The 21,606-nt window shown below is 28.7% G+C and overlaps 1 protein-coding gene across 4 annotated transcripts in view; it reads right to left on the bottom strand.

The window, feature by feature from the left end:
- Positions 1-21,606, bottom strand: part of LOC100168230 ((11Z)-hexadec-11-enoyl-CoA conjugase) — a 50,426-nt gene that overhangs the window by 21,531 nt on the left and 7,289 nt on the right. The window contains exon 1 of one of the 4 annotated variants that reach the window (XM_016802173.2): positions 11,223-11,866. The exons of 2 other annotated variants lie outside the window; for them this stretch is intronic. The gene's annotated coding sequence lies outside the window, so the exon portion shown is untranslated. Of the gene's footprint in view, positions 1-11,222; positions 11,867-21,606 lie in introns of those variants that run through there. One more of the 4 variants, XM_008182027.3, reaches the window with a different exon arrangement.

Genomic DNA, 21,606 nt, shown 5'->3' with positions numbered 1-21,606 from the left:
CCGTCTCCCCTTCACTTCTATAAGGATAATAATTACGTTATTAACTATAGTTCAATATGTCGCCTGTAACTTATAAGCCTATAGTAACGAATCGGAGAGTTTCGATGTTCAATTGAATGTAAATATTTGCAATGATTGCTTGTGAATGTGTGTAGATAAGCTAGAATAACGTGCAATGTATCAACTTTACCTCCTGTCGGTGTTAAACCATTAAATAAATAAAATGTTTATCTACACGGGCCGACTGTGTTTTCCCGTTTCCTTGTTTGAACCTATTCTCCCCGACACGGTGACACCGCCGTGCAAAAACATGCGAAAACACGGCAGCGAACCATATTGTTATGTTATGCTAATACATTATTGCCTAACATTAAAGTATGATCACCCTATTGATCATTATAATATTGTCCTATTACTTTTTTTTCTAACACGTGTTAACACGACTGTAATATACTTTAATTTTGTAACCTAGCATGATTAACATTTAACAGTTAAAACGAGTGCAGCTTTAGTGTCTTATATTATGTTCTGTACTTAATATAATTTACATTATTATTTATTACTAACTCTACCATATATTATTAGTATATCACATATTAATACAATAGAAGTCATTTATTATGGGACTATGAGGTGCCAGGAAAAATAGATCATAAAAACCGATAGTGATAACAACCGACATTCAAAAAAAAGTTATTATAATAAACAGCGCATACATTATACTATTATATTCTAACTACAAAATGTTTACTCTAATTATTATGTACTTATATTATTAAAATTTAAAGTGTGTTTTTATTACATAGGTAGGTACATCCACACCTACCTATTAAAAAAATGTGTTATTTCAGTGTGTATAACATGTTTTTTTAAATAAAAATCATTATTTTCGTTTCTACATTTTCAAAGTTTATTTTGAACTTATATTATTAATGGCCATTTGATACCGATTGTTTAATATTTTGCCATATATTGAAAATATCGTTGACATAAACCTTCGATGATATGACCCGTGGTAATAAAAGATCAAATATTTTTGTCTACATTCACTAAAAATAAACGTCATTACATCCGTATGGTCTTTATAAGAACGTCATAAAAACTGATAAAAATTATTATATTAAACAGAAGACTATATCAGGAATTTTGCATGGATCTTTAATTTTAAGTCATTAAACCCGGTTTATCATTAAAACTGCTGTCATTATAAACGATTTCTAATGTATTATGCATTTTGATAGAGTACATAGAAATTGTCGAATTCTCACCGGCTTATCAAAACGACGCTCACAAGAGTTTCACTATAAAATCGGTTAAATATTCTATTAAGATAAACTAATATTATATTCCTATTCGATGATAATATGCATATATTATTTATACCATTTTGGTTATTCAACGATTATCTTTCGAGCTTAAATGTTTACACAAACTTAGTAATTATTATAATATGCTATGCAATTTTATAAGACGCTACGTGGTTTAATGTTCGTGTAAGTGTGTGTTTTTTGCAATGAAATTCAATGAAACCTGCCAAACTATTAGTACTATAGAATTCACATTTTGATTATGCTTTTATAAGCAAACATTGTTTTAGATGCAACGAATATTTAAAAAAAAATACATACACCTAATATATTATAGGTATTGATTAAATACCATACGGGCATGTTAAAATGAGTATGTAAAAATAGCACATGCAACAAATCACACATCTGAATGATCGACTGTGATGGGCTGCAGGAAGACGTTTAACGAGATTATTTTTTTAAAAAAAACAATTATTATAATAGCTGTTATAACTCATCAGCAGGATAGGATTTCATGACACATAAAACACTTTGCTAAGTAAAAGGGTGTTTCAATTAAATGTATATAATATTTAAAAATAATAATAATAATAATAATAATACCCAATAAATATGGGCCTATATCAACGAGTCCTACTGCAATATCAACTGGAATCCTTTTAGCTGCTGGTAAAATCATCCCGAGTAATATTTTATAGTATAGTTGAGGGATAAAAAAATGTCCATTTTCAGTGGGCTTTGCATTATTATTGTAATAATATGCGCAGGCACTTGGAGACGCGCGAGGGCTTCATTCATTTGTCATCTTTTGTCACCGCAATTGTTAAACGCATAATATTACATATTATTATTATACATATAATCAAAACGAGCAGTTTATGCAGAGGCAGTTCTGGAGGTACTTAATGCGATAGCAAGAATTTTCTTTATCTGCACGCGTCAATTAGGAATTTGGTTGACGGTCATATTATTGCGATGTTGAATAAAATTCAGTTCGTATAATATAGTAGTTATATTATGTGTATACATTATAATAACGATGTAGATACATGTTTTCCGATCAAACCGCATTCAGAGCCGCCGAAAAATCAGCCATATAATAAACCGTCAACACGCGTTTTCTGAACTAGACGTTTTAGTATTTTACAATAATAATAATAATAATAATAATAATAACAAATATTATTATTATTATTACCATCACGTTAACAATTCGGCGGGCTTACATCCGTCAACAGCGATTTTGACGATCGTTAAAGGCGCGGAAGGAAACACGGCGCCGCTTGCCATTATGTAATGTAAATATAATATAATATTATTATGTATATGTACAGGGTGATTCATTTATCACTAATAGCAGTCATTTCCTCGGTTAGGTTAAGTTTGTTTTTTAAAACTTTTTGTTTTTCATTATCTCAAGTCATAACAACACAAAGATTTTGACATTTAAACTTTATTGATTAATTATTTCTGAGTTTGAAATTCCATTTTCGTGACATTGGTCAGAATATTTTGTTTTGAAATGAATGTGAGTATAATATATAGAAATTAGAAATGTATGTTGCGATCGCATTTGGAAAAAAAAAACTAAAACGGTCCAAAATCGTAAACATTTTTGTTGATACGAAATTTCAACTTTTGCGGTCGACAAAAAAATGAAAAGTTTTCATAACCTAACCACATTATACATTCGCGTAGAAAAATATAATATCAATACTGATTACCGGAAAAAACAACAATTGACTTACGGGATACGCGCACATCTCGAGGTTAAACGTCGTCGGAGATTTTGGTACGTTGGGGGTGGGTGGAAGTGGATATAAATCCTCGAAATTTCAAAATCCATCGTAGTAACATCATCATGGTACGTATGACGCACATAGGTGCACGTATATTATATTATGTGTATACCTACGCGAATCATATATATACGTGCTCGCTGAAAACTGAATATAAGTAGCCGAAATTAATAAAACAATAATTGTTATTCATAGATTATACCTAACGTAATAATATTATATGATATTATATATTATATATATTTATAGGTATATTATACTCGTATATATGCTCGCCGAACGGACGTTTTGAATACGAATCGAAAACTAATGAACCTAAATAATAATATTATACTATGTGCAAAAGTATATTAAAATATTATTATATTAAACTTTCCTGCATATAATACGCACGTCGTCGTTATACGCCTGACAGGCGCGGAAATGTTAAACACACACGAATAATAATATTATAATTAGTGTTAAATTATATTATTTTAGTGCACGACTGGCGAAGACACCAAAACATGTCGCGTGATATATAACATAAACGACCGCGGTTGCTCATTGAGCGACGGCCTGCGACCACTGATGCAGTGTAAAATATGTAATCATCATTCTACACAACTACAGTGGCGGATGGGGTGAAGTCTTCCCTTTGAAATTTCGGGAAAATTCGGAACGCTTTCAGTGTTCTTTCAACGGCAAATACCTGGCTGTATTATGCGTAAGACGTAACAGCACACGTATTAAAATTGTAATTTGTACGAGGGTTGCTGTACAAAAGTCTATAAAATGTTAAAAGCCCATGGTATCGGCTACATACCAAAATCGTGAGGGAAGCTCGTTAGTCGTTAAGCCTCCCCTATATAATATAACAAATTATCAGCCACCCAGCCGGCGCCGCCAACTCAAAGCAAAACCCTGGCTACCACACTGTTCTACAAAGTATGTGTGCTATATACGTTTATATATTATATATGGTATATTCAGGCGTAGAATGGTAGTGTATAACCACAGATATAATATAAAGTAACTAGATAGCCGACTCAAGAACTCATCTGTGAATAGTTGTGATTCCTATCCACCATATTGCAAGAGTGCAAACAATATAATACTAATATTGATCATTTCATGAAAACTGATAAGAATGATAACATTGTTTGCACTCTTTGTAAATGGCGGATAGGCATCATTGATAAAGTCGGAGTCGGCTATCTAGTTACTTTATATTATATCTCTGTGTATATAACTCAATATTAGGTATAGGCTTTTTCAATATTTTGTATGCTCTCCGTGGGGTAAGGATTTTAGATTCAGCACAAACCGAGTAATGTATTGATTTTACAATGATAATATTGTCTTTACACAAGGTTTCAAGAAATTATAAATTAATATCTATATATTGGAATTTATATTATAAATTGAAATCGAATTTATATAGAAGGTATACTTTGAATAAGTCTTCTCTTTTAATGATTCCAAAATTTCTAGAAGCAAATAATAGCTAATACTTAAAAAAAACGCGATAGGTATAGTCATAACATCAAAATTTAAACAAAAAGAATTTTCAACAAAACTTATTGCCTTATTAAATTAGATTTTAATAAAAAAAAAAACGTATAATTATGTACATTAAGAAGTAAAATGTATTTTCATTATATTTCTTTTTGAACCAAATCTTTTTTAAAAATCTTGTATTTTTGTTAGGTACTTCTTTTTAAGACTTTGATTTTAATTTTATACTATTAATAGCCATATAATTTAACTCTGAATATTTAATATTTCACCTTATCATGACATTGAATCTAGTCAAACGCCGTCTCGAATATTCATCTAAGTTTACTAAAAATAAACGTCACTACATCATCCGTTTTATCATAACGTCATAAGCTATCAAAATTATCATATAGAACTTAGTAGTTTAACCAGGACCTTCCATTTTAGGTCATTAAATCCGGTATGTCCCTACGACCGGTGTCGTTATAAAGGATTTCTACTGTGCGTAATATTATAATAATCAACATAATATTGAGCGCTATAGCAGAACTACCTGCAGTGATGTACGATGTCCTTTGCTACACCTCAAATTTGCCTTCTGCAACACAAAGTTCTGGAATTGGTAGCCATAATATATAAGAATCACTGCAGTATACATTGTTACTTGTAAATATCATTTTACGTAAAAGAATTTTTAAAAAAATGATTTATAGGTTCACGACAAATTATGCATAGCATAGGTAAGAGTGATGTAATCTTGCAGCCACAAAGTTTTTTCGTATATAGACCAACATTAGCTGCTTATCGCTCGTTCGGTCGCATCCATCAAACACACGCGAGTAAGAATTATGTGACATTTAGAATTATCGCATAAAAACAATGAATAAAATTATTTCGCATTATAAATTTGCAGTATAATATGATAGTATTATAGTAGTATGCAGTATCCGAATTTGATTAAAAAACCGTCCAAAAGTCTTGTGGTTTTCGTTAGAAGAATATATCGATATCGGTATATATCACATTGTTTAGGTATAGGTTGCAAAATTGAAACGTCACTGAAGACACGTAGTAAATACGCAAAATTTACTATACACATATATATATATATAATATGTGCATTATCTCCGAAATGCAATCAAAATATAAAGTTTTAGTCCTAACAAAATGTTTTATGCACGCGAAACTGTCAATTTTTAAATGTCTAGTGTCTTATAAAAAATATATGTGTTTAGTTTCGAAAAGTTTTAATGAGAAATATAATAGATGACTAAAAAATATTTGAAAAGTCCTATTTCTACAAAAACTGAGACTTATACATTTTAATGCTTTTTTTCAGTGGGTGGCATATATTATAAATTAAGATTTAAGGTATTCGGTATATCATAATACAGATACGTTTAATAATTTCAGGAAATTTAATTTTATAGAACTAAAAAGTATATGTTTGCATCTCTCTGAATATTATGTACCTATAATCCAGGGGACTCCAACCTTTTTTTACGGCGGGCCAAATTTGATATACGCTTTGGCAACACGGGCCGACATTTTTAGAAATATGTTGTCTAAAAAAAAAAAAAACTCGATAACTTCAAGCTGGTAAAGTTTCTATTTTTATGGCAAAAGGAGAGGCGGGCCGTAGGTTGGATACCCCTGTTATAGAAGTTTACCTATTAAACGGCATTACAATTTACAACGAGACACGAGTAATTAACTCGAAAAATGTTATTCTTAAAATAAATTTGTTCTCATAATATTAATGTATTATATACAATTAATTCATGGTTTTTTTAAATTGAAGTGAGGGCCGAATCAAAATCTACATCGGGCCGCGGGTTGGACACCCCTGCTATAGTCTATATAAGTATAAAATGTATAAATATATGAGATATCAGATACGTATGACTATGTCGATATTATTATATTTTGGGTTTTTATAAGATTGAATTTTCTTTAATAATGAAATATCTATCTATATTGTTTCAATATTGAAAACACATATTACCTAGTTAATATTGTTTTTCACGTCCAAAAACAATTTTAGATTACTATAGAACTCAGTCATACGAGCCAAGTATATTATGAAAACTACTGTCAACAGTATAAAATGCTTTTAGATGAACTAATGTTTTTTTCCAAATATGGTTAATATTAATTTTTTTATACATATAGTTGCTAATCTATAATCTGTAATCTATATACCATCTATGTTAAAAATAATAATAATGTATGAATTTAAATTACATATTTTTATGTAACATGATAAAATATTGATTTTTTAGGCATTTTAAAAATTTTAAATATTAATACCTATCCGAATGTTCCAGCAACTGACATCACACATAACAATTAATAGACTAGAGCATAATATTGAGTAGGTACCTCACCGCTTGAATGTATTAACTTAAATAAAAATAAAATTAACGTTTCTACGGTTTTATTTCAAATTTAAAAGATGTGATTTCTTTTAAGGCCGTAATATGGATTTTGGAAATGGTCCAATTCAACGCTTAAACAGAACAAAAAATAATCAACTAAACAATTTTGTACGACAAAATAATTTTTCGTGTACTAAATAAAAGGTATAAAATGTGTTTTATTCTTAAAACCATAAAAGACAATACAACGTTTTACCAAGTTATTTTTCAATATGATGCTACCCCATGGGTTAAAGTGGGGGGGACGCGGGAGGACTCAGTCCCCCTACCTCTGACGGCGGTTAAAAAACGTCCCCTTTAAAAAATTAGAATTTTATACATAAAATTATATATGAAACGCTTAAAACTATATGGAGACATTAGTCCCCTCTGGAATTTTTTCCCTCTTTAACCCCTAACGCTACCACACTTAGCCCCCCCGTTTTTAAGAATAAAATTATATACAATACGTATTATAGGTATACAGTGCATCGATATTAATATAAAAAAAAATCTTATCCAATTGAGAATGGCAGTCTGCGGAGTTAATTATTATTTTGAAAAACAAAGAAAAAACCTTTCTTATTAGTCATTTATGTCCGTTAACGATGCGAAATAGTCACAAAGGTCAAAAACAACAAAGGTCAAAAATACTTTTAGTTGGTATAATAATAATAATAATAATAATAATAATAATAATAATAATAATAATATTATATTCGTCGATTCCGTGTAAATGCGTCGGGAAAATAAATAGAGAAACGCGCGGGAAAAAACGATTAAATATTATATATAATATAGTGAAGTAGCGGCACATTCCCTAATCCCAATACACAAGGTAATAAATAATTCTGTATTGTTACATCATTTCGTGTATCGCGTATAGCTACTGTGTATCGTTCATTTATATTGCCCGTCATGAATTTGGCCGCTGAACATATAGAATAATAACCGAACGACCGTGTATAGTGTCATATTCCCAGTTTCGACGGTCAAAACAGGGCACAGTTCGGTGCTTTGCAATACAACACCGCTCAATTTTGACTGCTAACTACCCACTAACTGTTATTATTATAATGTACCTACGCGTTGACTATAATATTATTATGGCAATTATTATTTAAAGCGCCCGATTTTATTTTTAAATTTACAACTTTTTATATTTTGACAATCTGCGGGAATAACAAACCCAATGAAACCGTCAATGAAACAATAATTTTCGTTGAAATATTATTAACTCCGGTGGAAATGCCATAATTGAATAATTCATAAACATGATGGATTTTAAATGAATATTATATTAATATATTATAATATGTATAGTTTATACATCTGTGTGTACGGCGATATACCGGGTAATCCGTTTAAGGGGATTGGTGGCAGTGATTTCCTATCTTTGTCTAACACACGCGCAACATAAGAATTTAGACGTATTTTTTGTCCAACATACTGATTGATATAGTGAAGCAATCAAAATTCTGAAAACAGATTTGAATTTTTCGTCAAGTCTACTTGAGATCGGTCAGTCCACATATTTTATATTATCCCCCAAAATCCTAAAATTATTGTATTATTAAAGAGTAATTAAAAAAATTTCATATTTCATTTTTTGGAGAAGTGTAAATCAAAAAATCAAAAATGTAGACTGACCCTCATTATTTCAAAAAGTTTTTGAAAAAATGTTTTCAAATGAATTTAGGTCTTTAAATACGTTTTTCTAAAAAAAAAAGGAACTGTATCGTTATCATTTATTTATTTATTTACTTTTTTAATGACAACGTGCATTTTTTATTTCTTATTCCGAAGCAAAACATTTTTTTGTGTATACTCGTCAGTTGTCGAAGTATAAAAATCAAATTGTGAACGAGTATAGTTTACGATTTATAAGTATTTAAAGTTTAAATGAGCTGCAGAGTTAAGAGTGGAAAGGTACAGGGAAAATGCTCAACATTTTGGTCCACTACTCAAAACTTTAAATACCTATAACTAATAAACTACTTATCCGAAATTTGATTTTTACGAATCGAAATATTCTGAATAATATTTTGCTTCAGAATATTAAATTAAAATGTATGTTATCATTAAAAAGCGTATAAAAACTTTAAAAAAATTATAAAAACAAGAAATAGTAAATTAAATAATTTTTTTACAAAAATGTTGTGTAGTAACGACTTCAAATTGTGTAAAAGAAATATTTTCAAAAACGTTAGTGCTTTCTAAAATAATGAGTGTCTTACATTAAATGGATCACCCCATATGTTACCACCGGGCGCGTCGTCGCCGAGTTAATTTATTGTTAACGTGTATACGTTAGAATATTGTTTTTTATGTTTTCAACTATATGATCGAACCACAAACTGTCACTGCAATGCGATACACAGGCGGTTTGCAGTCAAATTTGCTTGCAGTCGCAGTTTCGTCTAAAAATTAGTGTACCCGGACCTAAACACCACCAATTGGATTTAAACCATATCGAGGTTAAATTAAATCCTGTTATGGCTCCTTAATATAGGGATTAGTAACGGGTAACGGCTTTATTATATCGTATTATATGTATCATGATATTACATCATATCAGTATCCGACATCCATGTAGGGTTAGGATCCTATAATAATAATTTTAAGTGTTAAGGGGTCGAATAATAATATAATATATTATAACTGAAATGAATAAATGCTATAATGAGGGGGTTATCCACTAAATAACTTGTCATTATTATTATTATTATATTATTTATTAACATAGATCCGGCAAAATACAGTTGTTTAGAACGATTTATACCTAAGCCAAAATACGTATATAAATATAGGTATACCAATATTATCGTTTGCAAGTTGAATTGTGTACGGCGAATTTCCAAATTAAATTATGCACTTTATTATACAAACTTCACAGCGGGATTCTATGAATTCGTTAGTGCTAGTGGTAAAAGTTAACATTGCCTATTAATGGCAAAACGATCATCTAAAAGTTTCAACCAAAATTAACGAGTCAAAATTATGTGTAGTCTAAACATATAAATGTGCTGGTGACTAACAAAATGTATAACTTATTGTAAATTATTGTTTATGCTCGGCTTTCTGCGGTTTATCAAACCACCCGTAAATGTACAAATAAACATTAAATGTGCGTACATCATAATTGCGCGTTAATAGAAATGTTTTATCAATACAAAAATTACATTTTCAAATAGTTCGTATTAATACAATTTTAACTTTTAATTTATTATACTACTGTGATAATGCTGATTATGATATAATTATATTATTATATAGTTCATCCAATTATTTAATATTTTTGAATTTTGGTGAATTGTTGAGCTATAATATTTTGGCTAACGAAAGCTGATATACGTTAAAAATAATATTAATAATATGTTGATAATTATTATATTATATGATAATATTAATCATAATATACCTATAATATGAATTGAGGTAACCTACAGCAATTTTATTTTATTTTGGGACTTTCACTCTCTGCACTCTTCGCTGAACAACATCCTTAGATAGTTAGTGTAAAATTTTTATTTATAAAATATTTATATGTATTTCAATATTTCAAAACTCTGATTAGTCAACTTACTGTCATAAATTATGCACTGATAAATAACATCCAATATTTTTTAGTTTTTATTTAATATAGGTAAATATGTTAAAAATCCAATTTTATCTAAATATTTATTGTATTAATTAAATATAGGAGATGTGCTTATTAAAATAAAATTTAAAAATACAATTATATGATAATTAGTTATTATTTACGTGTATTATATTACTCCACAGAATATATATACGATTAAAGTATTAAAATTGAAATACCCACTATACCTAGTATTTAACAAGTATTAAGTTTAATATTACGGACTGATGATAACGTCACAACCACAAAACCAACATCCGTAAATGAGACAAAGTTACTTTGGCAGCTTGCATGACTATATTATGAAAGTATTTTTTCCATAAACAACGATTTATTTTAATGGAATATGAAACTCAAACAAAATAAAAGTCTCGACATAGTGTAATCAAAAAACACTATTCAGGTTCATATAGTCTGCAAGAAAAAAATTTAGGATTTAACGACTTAAATTGGAAAATTAAATGGTAGTGAACTAGCTTTATAAAAGTGTTTTTATTTTTTTTTAAATAATCAAAGTAAAAACGTCTAAAAGCATTTTTTTTCAACTAAGTTATTAAATATAAAAAAGTCTTACCCGAGAGCTTGTCGCCGCGCAAAGAGTCTTTTGTCGTATAAACTTTAAATGACTCTCAACGTCAGGTATAACATAGAAGGTGTAACAGAGAGAGAGAGAGAGAGAGAGAGAGGGAGAACAGTCTGCAGTCTGGCTGTACAACGGCTCCGTGTACTATTGTTATTACTACAGAGGCCTCAAATTTAGTGTAAAATATTTAGCACAGTTCGCATTTAACGTGTTAAAGTTTGTATGGTAATGAACGCCTAATGACTAATGAGTGTACAGGAAACCCGGTGTATATTTATAAGCGTGCAGTAGTCGTGCAAGAATGTGAATACAACAAATTCTCGTCCTAATATTACAAAAATAAATTGAATTTTAAAATTTTTTCCCATGGTAAAATATGGTCCGATAAACAATCATAATGATATAAACATGCATAATACTACCTATATAATAGTAGATTAGGTTAAGTGGGTTAATCGTTATTTTGGTATTGAAACATTTCAAACTATTCGACATAACATACTATAATTTATATGCAATAGTTACTATACTCTGTCCAGCGAGAGAATACTGTAAATCGAAAATTACAAAAATACGAAAATCGGTTCTTCTGCGTATCCAGGGCATGACACCCTGCCATAGTGAAATCATTTTCGACAGCAGGGTTTCACGCGGGATGAGCAGAATTAACGTCTTTTTTCACTGAACAATGAATAGTGTAATTATATGGGTAAGCTTGTAAGTTGTTTTCTATACAAAAAAAAAAAAAAAGTTAGAAGTCAGATTAGGTTCAACCCGGGAAAATCATCTTATCTCGGGAACCATATTTATATATGACTTACAGTACAAGAAGCCAGACTGGAAGTGTGTCCAACACCGGGCATAGAAGAAGACAGTAATACAGTATTCATGACAAATAGACAACATATATAGGTTAGGACTCAGGTTATGAATGATCACACATCCCACTCAAATATTTCTCCACTTCGCTTATATCGAATAGTTCTCCATTTCTTATCGGCTATCATTAAATACATATATTATACAAACATATTACATAGGTACATACATTGTGATACATACAAACATAATATTATATAACATATTAGGAAAAAATCGACCAATTAAAAGTAAAGAACTACAATATAGGCTGGGTGTGGATCTAACGTGACCATACATATCGGCTATATCTACTTGGTCATGGTACAGTACTGTAGATTCTAGGACGACTGGTCTTGAAAACTTGGCCAAATAACGAATATAGAATCTTCATGATTAGTGAAATGTGAGCCACTTGGCAAGTCCAATCCCATTCGGATGTATAATAATAATAGGTAATTGTTAATCTCCTCCATCAACTTGGTAGGTAGGATAACCTATATGGGTTGTGTACCTACATTGTTAGATAAAATAAACGATGGCGACAAGTATAGTATAGAGTGATGCTTAAAATAAACAGGTCCTACCTCGTCGCCGGCCTAATATGGGAAAAAAAGATTAGGTTAGGTTAGGTCTGAAATTGAATTACGCGTTAGATATACATTATTAGCTGCAAGATACATTGACCTAAGATTACTCACACACTATGTCTAGTGCACTACATATTTCAGCACGCGCGTCGTATCAAATGATAAAATAGTTTGTTATTACATTTATTTATTTTTTACAATACTTCGTAATACCGACGTGCATTCAGGCCTGTGAAAACTGAAAGAAACAACACAAAAAATGCAATTGCTATAATTAGCATAAAATCGAAGTCATTTTTTTTTTAAACTATTTTGTCTGGTATATTACACTCACTATATTCAATACTTATAATTCAATGCCATTACATATAAAAAAAAACTCATATTCTCCTCAATTGGGAATCTTAGAATTAAGAGCATAAAACAACAATTTAATTAATGGTTATTTTCACTAAAAGTTTAAAAATGAATCAAATTATAAATTAAAGTATGGAATATTGTGTTAAAAGATTTTAAATGTAACTTATGCAATTTTATTGTGTTACTCTGTCTTGTTATTCTATGTAATTGTATTGAAATTAGGTTATAATATTATTTTTAGTATGTAACTTTTGTATCTATTATGTAATGTAATTCACTACCACCACCTCAAGCATTGCACTTAAATGAAAAAGATACTTTATTGTATATATTTTAATAATATGTAAATCATCTTATTTATATTTTACAATAAAATTATTTTTAAAAATATTGAGTATATTAGGTGTACTACAATAAATACAAATATTTTTTAGCATACCAAATTTCCAGGATTATTAGATTTTGATTTCTACGAAATTAACAGAATTTATTTAATTAAATATGGACGAAAACTTTGTTTTGAAATAAGAAGTTTTAAATATTATGGTTCTTACTGCGGTGTATGGGTAACTATAAATTATTATATGGATATATATTTTCGAGGTCTTCTGATAACCTTTTTGACTTTTATTCTTTTCCATTCCCACGGGGATGATATAAAATGTATACCTACGTGTTAGTGATAGTCGTACCGTATAAATATATAATGAATCATTTTCAAAAGAAAAACAGCGGCACGTGAGACTATATTGTATAATCGATCCTTGGACTACCTAGTTTGTTTTATGAATAATTTACTTGTACCCCTAAGTTAGATAAACGAGAAAAAATATTATACAAGTGGCCATCGATTCACGTCGTGAACGCACGCAAAATAATCACCTCATATATGTCACCCTAAGGTGTCGATCGATGTGATTATGCATTATTTTGTTTCTAGAGTATTCTACTCATGGTGCTCGTAAGTATAAATAAGTAAATAATCACTAGTATTTTGTAGGTAAAATACAATTAATGCGTACATTGCAGATGACCTCCAAAAAACCACGAAATTAACGGCTCTATATTGACCACCAACATTTTATATTAAATGCATATAAAAGTTCGTACCTAGTTAAAAGAATAGTTTAAAGATAGAGGCAGTCGGGATACAATAAGCTTTGGTGTGTAGTTCTCATATCACTTCACCACCTTAGTGCAAGATTATCGTGTGTTGACAGTGTTGAAGTAAGTATTACATTTGAAAGTAATGATAAATAAACATTAAACACATTGCTGGAATTGTGTTCAAAAAATATTTGAGAAAATACGTGTAGTACGCTGTTGCAGAGCAAATTGAAGAATGATCTTTTTAAAGTTTCATCAGAAATTCAGAACTCGATTTATGATCTAAAAAGGCGCTACATGAAACTTTTTGAGTACCTAATCCGTATATCCGAAAAAAAACCGTAAGTGCAATTTCTACTACGTTTTTCTATATTATTTATAAATATAATAAAAAAATATATATATATCATTTGACCGTTAATATATCAAAAATACATACCTATCATAATATTTTATATTTATAGATACGCAGAAGAAAGAAGTATAATGAATATTGGATAACCTCAATCACAATAATTTAGAACTATCAATAAAGATCTGCACATACGTTTGACACTTTGGCGTAATTCTGTAAGCTCTGTAGCTATGTAAGATATATACTACAAAATAAGTAGATAGGAACTATCGATTTTGTAATCCACCGTGGGTGATTACTTCTTGTTCGACACAACTAATATATTTTATCTGAAATTTAATACTCAACATCTGATATCTCTACATTATTCTATTTACAAAAAGTATAATGGTTCATGTTATATTATATTTACTACGAATTACAATTTTCCGGATTATACTCGAGACGTCTAAATATACTATGAACGAATAAGTGCGAACTTTAATTTGTATGATATAGTTACTCTATACTTAGTCTATAATAAATAGTAGGTAAATGTATTAAATATTATTAGTTATTACCTACAACACTATTTTTAAACTATTAATATTTAAATATTTTGATGATTTAGATTCCGAAGTAGTTATTGAAGTGGCTATAAGTTCGATTTTATATCAAAGTATATTTTTTTCGGACAATTTTCTGTCACTGTAACAATGCTTTGAAAGTTGTATGTAGCTCATAAGTCATACATAAGTGTAGCTAATAGAATTTAGAATAAATTTATACATATCACCATATTATATTGTTCAGACTTGACAAATTTCAGATTTGTGAAATTTCCCAAGGGATTTTTAAATAGTAAATTAAAACAATTTTTGATATATCTGCAGAATAAAATATGACTATAGGTCATAAAAATATCAACCTAATAGTTCATAATAGTTATAACAACGTTGAATAGTTATCAAAGAATATCTTATATAGTTAATTATTTATTATTTTTGTTATTGTAACTGTTGTACAACAGTAATTTTAATAAACATGTTATTGATTTTCCACGCATCTAATTAGGTTGGACAGTGCTTTCATTGAATTTTTCTGTATGCCAGAGACCCGAGTAACACAATAACGAATGCTCCAACTTATTCCAAAGACAAAGCATTGAATTGTACAATTAAAAACACATTGTGCATTATATAAATTTATGTATCACATATGTACATTAGATATATATATATATGTATATTTTATAACGTTCTTCCAATTGTTGTACGAACATTGCAAGGTTCAAGCATTAATGCATGTTTTTTGTAAGTGTATAAAAAATACAAGTCTTTAGATATCAAGAGCCTCTAGAATGAAATAAAAAAACTCACCTTTTTACATCACTCATATTTTATTCTCTTTTTCGTATTGTCGTAACACGCGCTCGCTCTCGCTGCAAGCATTAATCCATTTTCCAGAAGAGAAAATAAAAACAACTATGATCTGAATTAAATTTTTCTATTAAATAACTACGTCTATGAGTTAAAGATTTTTGCATATCCTGTTAGCTCTGCTAATACTAGGCATATTTTAAGTTTAAATTTTTATATTTTCGTATTTTATTCATTATTTATTTAGTTTGTAATAATCTTAGACATCAGTAATCTTTGTAAATACTTCAATCTTTTTTCACTCTTCATATACTTCAATATATTTCATTATTAGTTATTAGTTATTACATTTTGCAATTGACTTTACACAGCTCTTCAGTCGTTATAGTAGGTAAACCACGTTGTAATTAGTTAAGCTATCATTTACATCCTGCAGTCAGTGATTAATTTACTCGACTCAAAATTAAGATTTAAAATCAAATGTTACTATAGTATTTTTTTTTTATTATTATTAATTTAATTTGTATTTAGTATACTTAAGTTTTAATTAATCATTATTCTGATCGTTTTTCTTTTATTTTTCGTTACAAATATATTAAGAATGTACCACTTCACCAGGCATCTTACTATAGTATATTATAATTATTAATCTAACTGTAACTCAATAGGAAAAGAATAATTAATCAGAGTTAATTTCATCGAAAACCAGATAAATCTATTGTACTAGAAAACATGATAATTTAGTAAGTGTAAATAGTAGTTTATAATTAAATGTTATATTATAAACGTTGAATACTGTATAGTTAAGACCAAATGCTTGGAATAAATAATTTAACAAGTCGCAAAGCTGAAACTAATAACATGAAATCTGAATAATTGTAAATAAATAATGATCATTATTATAATTTCAGTTTAAATTATGGTATTTTTACTCGGATCATCTAATAAAATATGTTAATGTTGACTCAAAAATGTATAAATATAGACAGAATAAAAATTAACGGTTAAAATTCGTCGTAAAACTTTAAAAAAGGATAATCATTTTTAGATTAAGTTAAGTCTTTATTTTTTGTTTAATGAAATATTAGTAGAACAAAAATTAATTTTAAATGCGAAAATATGTAATTGCTACATAAAAAAAACAAGCACTCATGTTTGTTTTAATAATATGTTTTTATAATTTTCATTGTTTGCTTGTTTCGTTATTTCTAAAATAACATTATTTCTAAAATTAATTTCAATTTTAGAAAACCTACGATCAATAACTTAATAGATACCATAATATACGTATTTATTAAAACTAGGTATAGCCAACTAAGTCGTATGCCATTTCATTATTAATTATTAATAGACAAAAAGGTCACTTTTAATTAATCGGTAATTGTTACTCAGAAATTCAATATGAAAATATGAAGTGTTCTCATTATTTTTTAATGATTTATCTTTTATACAGATGATTCTGGATCAGAAGAATGTTAGTACCTAATTTAAATCCTTCTTCACTTTTCTACCTTGTATACAAATTGATCTAACCAGCAATAATGTTTATAACATGTTATTTTAAAATTAAAGTAACCGTTTTAAAAATGTGTACGAACTACAAATACTACGTGTATGGAAAATATTCGAACCTTCCCTGGTCCCATATTCTCTCATCTATGACTCCACAAAACTAATTTATATTCATTTTTTTAATTGCTTTTACTATAATTTCAAAAGTTTTAAGGCACGTGTGGAAGATGTATGGATGTTTACAATTTCAAACCATTGTTCACTGACATAATATACAGGGTGATTCACCAAGCATGCTCACTTCCGTCTTTATTCTTTATAATAATGAATGTATTGAACATTTTGAGTTTTAGATTTTTAAGTACATGGGGTACTGAAGAATCCCATTTTCATTAATTAATTTTTATTTTTGTAACATTTAGGTAAATGTGTCTGATATAAACGTCGTTTTTCAATGGAAACCAACCCTTTAAAAATTGTTTTACAAAAGTATAAGATGTTATATTAGATCTAGTATACTTATTATACTTAGACCATATTTACAAATTATAAATGACAGACTAATATTAATTACTATAAAATGTTCAAATCATCATAACCCCCCCCCCCATATCTTACATACCCATAATCATGGACCTATTATCCAAGTAAAAATATACTCAGTGGAATTTTGATTTGGATACATCAATATTTTCAAAAATATCATTTACTTATCAATTTAAAGGGAAAGAGGTGATTCTCATATAAAAAAAGGTGTTGGTATCGCCACATGACACTCTCTAAATTGTATACAAACTCAAAGTATTTGAGAATATGGTCATTTAGTAAACCTACTTAAAAATTCCTAAAAAAAAAATTTGAAAAAATGCATTATTAAAATTGTAAAGAGAAGTAAGCATGCTTATAGTGAATCATCTTGTATATTATAATAAATATGCTTAGACGCTACATACTGCAGTATAATAATAAACAATGAAAGATTGATAAGGGTATAATCATAGAAAGTAGAAACTTGTGTTTTGTACTTACATGGAAATATATTTGTAGTTTTGGTCAAGAGAGTGCGGATTGACGAACGAAAGTGGTGAAAAATGGTCGAATTGAAGATAAAGCATGAAGGTACATTTTTCTGGCCATCGATAATAATTGAAAAAAAAAAACATTTTGACGGATCACTTCATTTTATTTATTATTCTCATGATCAATAATCCAATTAATTTTGTAACATACCCGTAAACAATACAAATCTTAAAAATAAATCTCGCTATCAAATACTTTTTTAATACCTATGCAAAAGACAAGCACTTCCGCACACGTTCATAACATAATATTTTTTCTTGATAGATTTATGGTACAAATACAAACATTTTAAAGAGTTCTATTTAATGTATTTTAATCTCCAGAATTCATTTAACAATGCTCTCTAGATATGGTGGCATCACCTATCTCAGCTATTTAAACAAACACTTCAAATTAAGTAAAAATTAAATCTTGTACATACAATATTACGATCCAACTGGAAGCATCGTACGACGACGACGTTATCTTAAAAACACGAAGGTAGTGTTTTACAATAATATATTTTCCACAATATAGCTACTCAATTCCTTTGTTATTATTCCTTTGCTACTTTATATACATTAATGTTCCATTACCAGCGTCCTTATTTATGTTAAACGAAGCATTTTTAACTCTCATCCTACACACATTATCCCCATTACACATGGTCGTCTTTTATCTAAAACTTTAAACCGTTAGAAATTTGATAGGTGCTTTAATGGCACTTACACAAACTATAATTAAATATTAATAATATAATATACATATACGATATAAGCTAATACAAAAGGTATAATATATGAGTGTCAGATTAAAAATTAAATTTGCTGTGTATAGATTGTTGTTGTTTTCAGCGTTAAACTTTACGCATTTGGAGCATATTCAAATTAGTTAATATTATTAACTTACAACGCATATGTAATGTTTGAAAAAAAATTAAACATTTCTTTAATTCGAAATTTGGCTTGGTCCAGTGTAAATAAAAACGTTTTATTTGGGTCATGTAGTTCAATCATTAATTAACTGTAGTTTTTCACAGAGTTATTGTACATAGTATATCGGTATACACACAACAGTTACTGTATAGACTGCCAGACTTGTTATATATATCATTGTAAAATTATTTTATCCAAGTAACATACTCGTTTTACTTTCAGTGATATTAATATACGGAAATACGTGTTAAGCAATTTTGACGGTAAATATTGGATCGGACAGACGTTATTAACAAAAAATATTATTGTTTTTAGTGGTACACAAATCGCAGTATTATGTTATAACAAGTATAATACCTACGCCATAATAGTCATAACTTTTAAATCAAAATTGTATTGTTAACAGAATACGAGAACGAAATGGAATCATTCTTGTTTGCTTTAAACAATTGTATAATTATTATTATATTTCTATAAAAATGTCTACTTTTAACACATTAGGTATCGTGGTATTTTCATAGCGATTCATCAATTAAATGATGCTTGCACTCGGTGGCCTTTACAACGAAACGTATGACGATACCTATAATAATATTTAACGAGTTATCAAACTTGAATGATCTTCGAAAGTTTCGTTCGTTTATAACACGATGTGCCTACCTACGATGTAACTATTTTCAAGAATATAATATATGTTCGCTGCAAATTAGCTAGGTATTACTTATAAGTAATTAATAAATTTAATATAATAATAGTATTACTGTTAAATTATCAAAATGATAGATGTTGAAACGCAAACGAGTATCGTAAAAAATGAATTATAACCGAATCAATTATCAAATACACTTTTAAAAACAATATAATTGAATAATAATATTATACTCAAACGCGATAATTGAACAGGTAACTAAAACATTATTATATATAGTGTCGTACATTTTTAGAATTTATCACACCATACGTCAAATCATTAAATTATTAAAATTATTTGAGGTTGAACGGCGGTGATGGGTAATAATAATAATAATAACACATAAATGGAGTTTGGAAAAACAATTCCTGAGACGGCCGGTGTGCGAGAATAATAATAATATAGTATGCCTATGTAATAAAGTGTCAGCCGTCGAAAATCATACGGATAATTTTTTTTCATCTCCTATAGAAATCTGACGGTATAATACTGAGAACAACCGGAACAGATAAGCGTTTATTGACCCAGCCGTGATGAAATGACTAAGTTACTTCATTTTTTACGTGTACCATCAAGTAGTGCAGTCACAAATATCAGATGGTCCATTGTCTGGCGTCACGCCAAACCGCCTAAAACGAAATGTTTGCATAGCTACAGCATATTATAGGTATTGTTTTTTTCGCTCACGAAGAGAAAGAAACGAATCTATTTGGACTATCCTAATAAATTATAATATTATTATTATTATATTATCACAATGTGAACTGTTTACGATAGTGAATAATCATTATTGAAATATTATATTCTGAGACCGGAGAAGACTCGACCGTCTCACGGACGAGTTTATGGTGAAGTTTTTTTTTTTATATATACATAATTAAACTTTTAGTAATATATTATATTATTATAATATTATAAATTAACAATACATTTTAGTTTGATAGTTAGTGCTGAGTTACCTATACCTATACCTATACGACACACCGTGATTTCTCCAACGTATGAGGAACTAAAAACCGTTAGTGAAATTTCTATGGGTTATACTAAAAGTTACCGATAAAACTTTTAAATGAAAATTAAATAAGAATTGATATTATGTGTATAATAAAGTCATTCACGAGTTTATAAATATTAGATAGGTATACGTATAAGTATGTACACGCGAATAAGCTACGAGCGTAAGTTCCAACTTGTTAATACATGATTTAATATGATTATATACATTTTAAAAAATGTCTATATACTATGTACGTGTATGTGAAGTGTTAAAATTTTCAAAACAAACCACACAAATTTAAATTTATTTTTGAAGTACTGTGTTTTTTTTATTTTTGGCTACATTTTTACAATTATACATTTTTGACGTCGTCAATATTAGTTTTTAATATTCCGAGTTAATACACACTTATGAGTTTTTTTTTTGAACTTGCAATAAAAATCAATTTTTAACAAAACTAACACAATTCTCCGCCCCTAAGGATGAATGATTATAATAAAAGGTAATTGTTGTTTAACTTATATATATTTTATAGGAAATCATCCACGATATC

Source organism: Acyrthosiphon pisum, chromosome A1 (genome assembly GCF_005508785.2).
Source record: "Acyrthosiphon pisum isolate AL4f chromosome A1, pea_aphid_22Mar2018_4r6ur, whole genome shotgun sequence".
Taxonomy (NCBI): domain Eukaryota; kingdom Metazoa; phylum Arthropoda; class Insecta; order Hemiptera; family Aphididae; genus Acyrthosiphon; species Acyrthosiphon pisum.
Note: the sequence above shows the minus strand (reverse complement) of the source record. Positions and strands in the feature narration are given on the sequence as shown.